Source organism: Castor canadensis, chromosome 4 (genome assembly GCF_047511655.1).
Source record: "Castor canadensis chromosome 4, mCasCan1.hap1v2, whole genome shotgun sequence".
Taxonomy (NCBI): domain Eukaryota; kingdom Metazoa; phylum Chordata; class Mammalia; order Rodentia; family Castoridae; genus Castor; species Castor canadensis.
The window spans coordinates 107,407,450-107,415,258 of record NC_133389.1 but is presented as its reverse complement, the minus strand read 5'-3'; positions in this window follow the sequence as shown (position 1 = coordinate 107,415,258).

Genomic DNA, 7,809 nt, shown 5'->3' with positions numbered 1-7,809 from the left:
GAAGGGGGAAAATGAATGGCTGAAGGGAAATTGCTGAAGGGAGGATTGCTGAAGGGAAAAGAATTGCTGAAAGAGAACTGCTAAAGAGGAACTGCTAGCAAGTCTGAGGGCTGAGACTTTAAGAAAGCTAAAGAGAGAACATGAGACAGTGCAAGTCTGCACTGAGAACTTTATACATAGGCTTAAGAAAAGCTAAGCTAAAGAAAAGCCAAAGGGAGAACATGCGACAAGGCAAGTCTAGGACCAAGACTAAGAGTTATGGTAATGTAGTTTTTAGATGCAGCTGCTGTTGTTTGCAAGTCTGAGCACCAAGGCTGTAAGAAAGCCAAAGAGAGAGCATGGGACAGTGCAAGCCTGGGGGCAAAGACTTTAAGAGAGATTATGCTAAAGAACAGCTAAGAGAAAACATGGGACAGTGCGAGTCTAAGGAAAGAGACTTTAAAGAACAGAAAAGAAGACTTTAGAAGTGAGGTTTTAAAGAATAGAAAGAAGAAAGACTTTAGAAGCAAGGTTTTAAAGAATTGTAAAGGAGTAAGGCCTTAAAGTAAAGATAGAGAAAGGAAGCAGAGTAAAATGAAGAGAATAATAGAGAAATGAAGTAATGAAGGTTGTGCATCTCCACCCTAGCACCCAACACACCTGGCCGCAACTTTCTGTCTATCTTGTGTCCTTTGTACATCTCCCGTCACCACCCAGTTAGGCTAGTTAAGTTCAGAAGCAACAGGAGTGAGAAAAAGCTCACTCCAGGGAACCTCCTGAAATAAGTGTCTTCAGTTAGAAGCCACAGTCCTGGCATGTTTTTCTGAGAATGCTGGTAAGTTACAAGGACAACGTGTCTCATTACTGCCTCTCCTGAGAGTTCAGTTTTTAATTATTTATGTCCTTCTTTCCTTTCTTCTCTGCCTAAACAAACATAACCTCTAAACATTCAAGAGACTACAGAGTTAGTGACTGAATAAAAGAAAGAATGAATGATTTAAAGAAATAGATTATTAAACTTGGCTCCCTTCTGAGCAACAGCTTTTCTCTTGCTTTCCTCAGGAGCTGAAATTTTAGAACTTTGTGTGTCTGTTGGTGGGTATGACCTTAGTCACTGGTCCCAGCTCATTTCTCTCCCTCATCTTAGCCACTAGTTCTCTGTGTATTTTCTTGTTGAGACAGCTGAAGTTTACTCGCTGCATGGCGTTATCAATGTATGATTTCCCTGAGATATCTATGGGATAGTCCAGCATTTGGATAGTTATCTAACATTGAGAAAAATGGCAGGAATTTGTACACACACAAAATTAATGGACCCTTAAGATTCTGGGTTACTTTTTAAAGTATAACGCTATCCTAGCAAATATTTACCAAAAGCTTAAATCTCTAGATCAAACACTTAGATTAAATTTTCTAGACAGATAGTCACACAAAAATTTCAAAACAGATAGATACACAAGCAAAATCATAGAATAGGCTCTGCCCATAATTCTGCATGTTCCCACATTGAGGCACACGCACATATCAATTCATTGGATTATCTGGTGCTACTCAAAGAACACAGAGAAGGAACCCATGAACTAACAAGTCCAGGCTCCTGGGCCTATGACTGTTCTGCTCACTGTGTTCTTTGAGCATTTTACCACTTCACAGCATCTAACACTTGACTATACCATGTCCCCAACTTTTGAGTGTGTGCCATTGATAGTCTCTAGCTTGACTATAAGCTTTCTGAAGACATGACAGTCATACATTTGGCTTATAGCCCCCTTCGTGTCTAGCTCAAAAACCAACAAGAGATTGAGGGGCATTAAGAGGAGGACATATCAGATAAACACAAATAACTGCCATTCCCTGAACCTAAGTCATACTAAATTCATTACTCCTCCTTTTTTTTTTTTTTTTTGAGACAAATTCTCACTATGTTGTCCACATTGGCCTTGAACTTCTGATGCTCCCACATCAACCTCCTGAATGCTGAGAGTATAGGTGTAATCCACCACACCTGGCATGCTGGCATGTTCTTTTTTGAATTAAATTCATTTAGATCAGTCAAGGTGCCAACTGAAAAGCTTAAGTAGTCTGACTCTAGAGTTGGACTTCCCAACAATTAGATGTGTCCCTCCGTGACTGGCTACCTCTACTGAATATATAGGACCCTTGTTTGTCTCTCTTCAGCCACCCCCACTGGAGGGGGAAATTTGAAATGACTTTTGGGCTTTGTGCACTTGATTGAGCTTTCCAATGTTCTGGAAATTCTTGCCCTATCCTGAAGTCGAAATATGAGACCTGAATATTCAAGGACCTTGCCCCATTTACATGGCCATCACCCATGCTTCACATCACTATATAAAAGGAGCATTATACAATGGACTTCTGTCCCTTAGGTCACATATAACCTTGCCAAAACCAGGTTCCTCAAAGAACTGGAGGAAAAAAACCAACATATAATCACATGACAGCATGATGTAGTTGTCTAGGAGAATGGGAGAGTGAAGAGATTAGGGACACAGAGAAAGATGGCCAGGCTGCATTAAGAACCCATTCAAGGATAATGACTATGTATTCAAAATGAGACCAGTCAGTGTGGTAACATTTCTCTCTAGTCATACTCAGTCATGTGAGTGCTGTGGCTCACACACAGAGAGTTGGAACAGTTGGAACTGTTCCTGGACTGAGGTTCTGCTAAGAAAGTGTCATAAGGAAGACTTGAAAATACCCATGAGGGAGTTATTACAATGACTGACCACAGAGGCCACTCACACAGTGCAGAAGGAAGACATGAAAGATGTGGCAGCCATGCAAAGTTATCAGTGAATAGGGATCCTGGCAGGAACAAAGGATTGCTGGAGTCAGGAGCTATGTGGATGCCACAGACATGAATGATACTGAAAAATCACAGAAGGTACAATTCACATGGGCCAGGATACTTGGGGGAGATTTCTCTGAAGGCAAAGGATAGAGAAGAACTAAAGCCAAGTAGACAAAGAAATAGAACATTCCAATTTGGAGGATATGTGACTAAGGGCTCAAAGCTTGGACTGAAGATGATGGACCTATGAAATAGCAAGGAAACCAGCCTCACTGGGATACAAAGGTTGATGAGTGATAGGGCATAAAATTGGATGTGTTGCTGAATGACGTGTCAAGTGCAAGGAATTCAAGGACTAGTTCATCTTCTAAATATTCCAAAGAAGTTGCAATCTTTATTCCTTTGTTTACTGAGGAGTGTAAATAAGGTCTCTGCAATTTAAGTTGACAAAATTGCCCCTGTTTGAAAACCTTGTCACATTTTATCTGTAACTTTTCCCTTGTTTTTAACACCTTTTATTGGCTCCATATGGTGAATACATGCGCTGTGCTGAAAAACTTAGTGCTGCTATAGTTAAGTGGAACAGAGATCCAATAACAGCTCAAAGCTCCCAACAGCATAACCTAAAATGTCCAGCAGAATAGATTTATATGGTGGCCTCATGTTGGTCATTGCACTTGCCCACTGAACACTACCAATTGCTTAGACTTTAGTCAGTTTTCCACACTCCACATTGTTTATTCATTCATTCAATATTTGAGAACCAACCATAAGCCAAGAACCATAATAGGTGATGGTGATATAGAAATGAAAGGCACGGCCCTTGCCAGGCTAGGAAATAAGACAAACAAGTAAAAGATAATAGTATCCAGACTATTATGGAGGTAAACACGGGGTGGGGGCAACTGGAAATAATTCCTGTTAAGAAGCAGATGGGAAGTCAAGCTACACTGTGGCAGAGTAGGACACAAAGATTCAAATGAGAGAAAGGCAATATGAGAGACTAAGAGAGTTCCCAAGTAATTCAGCATCTTGGAGCACTCATGGGGACAGTGAGAGTGTTGAGCAGGAGAGATTAACAGGTCAAACATAATCATCACACACAATCCTTCAAGGACAACATGAAGACAATAGTAACATTTAAGCAAAGGAAGGACCTTAGAATTCAGAATAGAAAGATTGTTTTTATAGTATGGTGAAGATTGGAGCAAGGATGTTAGTTATGTGGTTTTGGTCATTCGGATGAGATATGAGAAGGCCTTGAACAAATGCAGAGGCAAAGGAGCTGACACACACCCCAGCTGCTTAGGAAGTGGAGTACCTGAGGCTAGGTGATCAATGACATAGGAAGTATTGAGGAGGGAGGGAACCAATGAGATTCTCCTTCTTCCTAAAGAACCATAAAGCCAATTTATTCCATACACAGGTCATCTGTAAGTGTGAAATTCAAGTGAAGAGTTGAACTGTAAAGCTTCTCTCATCCAGGGAAGGAAAAGTTTCTTGGGTTTGGACTATGGGTTTCCAGTCTCTGAAAGTTTGGACAGACTGTCTTTAAAAGGTAATATAAGGTCAGATGTGATGGTGTACACCTGTAATCCAGCATTTAGGAGGCTGAGGCAGAAGGATCTTGAGTTCAAGGCTAGTCTGGGCTGCCTAGCAAGACCCTGTCTCAAAAATAACAAAGCTAATCTTTTGTATTTGTTAAAGTTATTCTGTTTGTGGCAATTAAAATGAATTGCTAGTGGTCTTATACAACTGTATACTGAAGCCTCACTTTCTGGTGTCAGAGCTTTTTTTGGGTGGGAATGGCATTTTGAACCCAGAGATTCACATTTAGCAAAGCAGATGCCTTATGGTTTGAGCCACTCCTCCAGACAATTTTGCTCTGGTTAGTTTGGAGATGGAGTCTTGAGAACTATTTGCTTAGGCTGGCCTCAAACCAGCTGTGATCCTCCTGATTTCAGCCTCCCAAGCAGCTAGGATTACAAGTGTGCTCCACCTGTGCCTGACTGTGGATCAGACCTTTTAAATGCTGAATGGCCAGAATTGTTTCATCTGTATCCCAGCTCCCATAACCCATCCCTAGAGGATCGGTGTGAGGTAGAGCAGCACAGCTGTCTGTCAGCTTCAGAAGGATGAGGAAACAAGAATGAGTAGAGCCTTCCAGCATGTTTTTAGTGTGATGAGATCACATTTGTCCTCAAAACAGGAAATACTGCTGTCATCTTTACAGCCTGATTTTTTTAAACTAAAAATTCATCCACATGGGCTCATATTCCAAATGACAAAAACCATTCATTCCAGCTTCTTCAAGTGAAGTAGAGTCACTGTTTGAAAAAAAGACCACAGTATTGTAGCTGTTAAACCTTTCCCACTGGGAAATGAGTGACAGTTCAGAAGTGACTGTGTGTTGAATAACACCACCACAGTCTCAATCCAAGGGTAGGGCCGACCAGGCCAGGGACCAGAAATCATATGAGGCAGAGGATAGAAGAAATCTATCATTGTAGGAAAAGAGAAAAAAAAAGAAAATCTAAGTTCTAGCTTAAAGAGACAATGTGAGACACACAGCTGTGAGAAGAGCTGCTTCCTGTCACACAGTTGCCAGTTGAGTCCTGCTGACTCAGCTTCTCTTTGTCTCGCTTCCCTTTGCTGACCCCCAGTAGCTGCAGTGCACGACTGCGAGAGTGACCTCCATCCCAATGCCAGACAGACAACTGAAGTAAACACAGAGACCAAATCCTTGTCTTTGGACTGATACTCCCATTTTGCTCTTTTGAGGCTTCTGACTTCCTTTTGGGACCGCCTGCTTGAGGAGCACAGATGTGGTCTTCACTCCTCTTTCTTGTGTAAGTATGTTTTTAAAAAATGATTTATGCCATATGCCAAGTGTTTACTAACAGCACTTCTTATGCAGCTGTAGGCTAGAAGATGAATGTAAGAGCAGTATAAGAAAGTAAGATAAAGAACACACTTAGCTGCATCTCCTCAGGAATTGAAGTGGCTCTAAAGCATGTGCTAATAATTCCATGCCTGATCTTTGGAGGAATAACTTGAAAGTTTTAGTGCCATTGGCACCATTTTTCAGATGTGGAAAGGAAACAAACTAGTTAAGTCAGTGTGGTGTGGAATTTAAAAATATATCAACATCCACAGATTTTTTTAAAACCAATACTGACCCTTTGATTTTTCTGTGAAGTCCTCATATAAACTTCATAGTTATTGCCCTTACCTTATCCTACTGTGCTAGGCTAAGAATTAATGTGTACTTAAACCAACCCCAGCCAATGGAGAATATAAAAGCCATCTAAGCCGGGCGCTGGTGGCTCATGCCTATAATCCTACCTACTCAGGGGGCAGCTCAAAGCCAGCCCAGGCAAATAGTTCTCAAGACCCTATCTTAAAAAAACCCATCACAATAAAGGGCTGGTGGAATGGCTCAAGGTGTAGGTCCTGAGTTCAAACCCCAGTACCACAAAGGGAAAAAGAGCCATCTAAGGTCCAGTGAATCAGCTGAAATTCTTTTGTTTGCAGGTTTAAAAAACCCATCTCAAAGTGGCTTAAGCAAAAAGGAGAAATTATTGGTTCATAATTGAAAGTGCCTGGCTTTGGGCATAGGTGGATCATGATGCTTAAACAATGATATATGGACTCTTTGCCTCCAAGTCACAGGTTTGTTTTCCTTTATATCTTTTTCAGATATGGTAGCAAGATGACTATCAGCAGCTCCAGGCTTGACAAAACCTGTAGGAAGAGAACCTATTTCCCTATTATCCTCTTAGCAACTCCAGGCAAGGCTTTGCTTGACCTGACTTAGATCATATGACCTTTCTTGAACAACTACAGTGGTTAACAGTGTTCAAGAATTATGGGTAGAAGATGTAGCTCAGTGGTAGAGCACTTGCCTAGCGTGTGTAAGGCCCTGGATTTATTCCATAGTTCCACAAAAAAGCAGAAGAAAGAAGAAAAAGGAGGAGGAAGAAGGAGGAGGAGGAAAGAGGAAGAGGAAGAGGAAGAAAGAAGAAGGAAGAAGATGAAGAAGAAGAGGGGGGAGGAGGAGGAGGAGAGAAGAATAAAGAAGAAGAATTAACCTGCCTGTCTTCCCAAGAGCTAAGGGTGTATATATCCCCACTCAAATCATAAAGAACAGTTTTAGAAGATTTGTGGTCCCAAAAGGAGAACAATTACTGATAACAAATTGGCAATGGATTTTTTTTTTAAGCTCAGGTAGTCCTAGTATTCATGACCCACCAGCCTCAGCCTTCCAAGTGCTGGGATTATAGTTAAGCACCACCATGCTGCCTGGCAATGGATTCTTGAAGCAGGTACTGTTGACTTCCTACCCAATATCGACTTTTCCCTTCTGCCCTGACTATGTTTAGGTATCTTCTCTCCTCCATATGGCTGTGGACTTCAGAGAAGTGGGAAGGGAAGGGAATGGCAGAATCAAAGAGTCAGAGCCTAAGTGGAATGGGGAAAGCATTCTGTCCAGGACAATGCTGACGGCATGTGATGGCCCAAGTATAGCCAGGGGCATGAGTGAAAAGAGAGAATGGAGATGGTTTGCAGGAGAGGGGAAGTAATAAAGGAATAATATATTGCAAATAACTATTTCAGCCAAGTTCCTTGCTATTAAGAAGACAGTAATAAATGTAGAAGAGGTAAAAACTAGTGAATCCTGTGATGTTGGGTTGAAATTAGAGACATTGTGAATTCATGGTTTTCTGATTATATATCTAGAAATAAATATAGATGCAAATACACTTGAACCTCTGTGTCCACAGATTCAACCAACTATAGATCAAAAATATTGGGAAAGTTGTGTTTATTTATTTATTTATTTTTACAGGATTAGGGACCAAACCCAGGGCACTGTGCACACTAGGCAAGTGCTCTGAGTATACCCCTCCCACCCCAGACATTTTTTTCCTTGTCATTATTTCCTAAACAGTACTGTATAACAATTATTTGCATAGCACTTACATTGAATTAGGTGTTTTAAGTAATCCGGAGATGAA